We start from the raw sequence: 1,657 nt of genomic DNA on the forward strand, positions 1-1,657 counted from the left end.
ATTTGCGTAATTGCATCCATGAATGTTAAATTTATATGCAAATTTTTAAGTTTATCTAAAATTGATAAAAGTTGTTTATCATGGTCCTTATTTCGGACCCTGTGTGGAAAAGGTGGTTTTGGTACAAAAGATTTTGGATTAGAGTCAATTGGCGTATCTTTTTGTTTTAATGTATCTTCTTTGGATTTTGGTAAATCATTTCCAGGTAAAGTTGAATTTCCGGGCATTTCCGGACCTAAGTAGTTTTTTCCTGAGCGAAGAGTGATAGCCTTAACATGCTCTTTCGGATTTTCTTCCGTTTGGCTGGGAAGACTTCCCTCTTTGCGGGATGGAATTGATTTAGCAAGTTGTCCAATTTGAACCTCCAAATTATGGATGCTAGATGATTGGTTTTTGATAAGCTGATCGAATTTACTTTCGATCCGTTTAAAACCATCATCTTGATTACTTACCTTTCCATTCATAGCATCTATAAATTTGTCGATTTTTGAAGATAAAGTGCTAATCGTATCTCTTGTTTGATTTTGATAATTATTTACACGATATTGATTAGCATTTGCATTATTATTATCATTACTATCTTTCCAATTAAAGTTAGGATGATTTCTCCATCCAGGATTATAAATATTAGAATAAGGATTAGTAGTTTGGTTTTGTCCTTGGACAAAATTTATCAATTTTGTGCGATAAGGCAGAAAATTGGGCTTGTAACATTGCTACAGGATCAAGATTCATTATACCTTTAACCGATGATGTACCTGAGGATGATGGTTTCGCCGTCGGTATATGGCCACGCTCGGCGGGCCACATACTGCTGTTGATTGCCATTTCTTCCAAAAGTTCTCTTGCTTGGGCGGACGTCTTCTTCACAAATAACCCTCCAGACATAGCATCTAATGAACCTCTAGTTGTAGGATTTAATCCATTATAGAATGTCTGCATTAAAAGTGCATCTGGCAGTTGGTGGTGTGGGCATAAACGTTGAAGTTCTTTAAAACGTTCCCAAGCTTCGTAAAGAGTTTCATTATCATTTTGTGTAAAAGATGTTAACTCTTTGATGACTCTTGCGGTTTTTGCTAAGGGAAAATATTTTTGTAAAAATGCTTGGGCTAATTGGTCCCAAGTTTCAAATGTTGCAGCAGGCATAGAAGTTAACCAAATTTTTGCCTTATCCTTCAAAGTGAAAGGAAAGAGGCGAAGTTTGATTGCTTCGGCTGTTACATCAGTAATTTTAAAAGTGTCAAAAATTTCTAAGAAATTTGTCAAATGTGCATTAGGGTTTTCGTTAGGTAGTCCATAAAACGTTACGTTGTTTTGCAACATATTAAGCAAAGCAGGCTTAATTTCAAATTGATTTGCGTTTATACGGGGTCTAACTACACTATTAGTTACACCGGCCATTCCTGGCCTAGCATAATCCATAAGTGTCGGTGGATCGGCCATAATCTCTGGCTGGTCTACTTTGGTTTTTAAGGGTGTTTTGTCTTTGTTTTTGTTGTTTTTCTTAAGTGTTCTTTCAATTTCTGGATCTAAAGGATCTGGTGGCGTGCCCAAATTTCGCAAACTGCGCATGAACTTGAAATTGTTACACGAGCCAAACTACCTTCAAAACAAAATTGAAAACAAGTATGTTATATAACTGAAAATAAATAAAATA

The 1,657-nt window shown here is 35.7% G+C and overlaps 1 non-coding gene across 1 annotated transcript; it reads left to right on the forward strand.

Moving 5' to 3' along the window:
* The first annotated feature begins 958 nt into the window (after positions 1–958).
* Positions 959–1,065, forward strand: LOC136207694 (small nucleolar RNA R71). The gene has a single exon (XR_010676823.1). It is a non-coding gene; the product is annotated as a small nucleolar RNA R71 (small nucleolar RNA).
* Positions 1,066–1,657: the final 592 nt, after the last annotated feature.

The sequence above is a fragment of the Euphorbia lathyris genome, chromosome 9, assembly GCF_963576675.1.
Source record: "Euphorbia lathyris chromosome 9, ddEupLath1.1, whole genome shotgun sequence".
Taxonomy (NCBI): domain Eukaryota; kingdom Viridiplantae; phylum Streptophyta; class Magnoliopsida; order Malpighiales; family Euphorbiaceae; genus Euphorbia; species Euphorbia lathyris.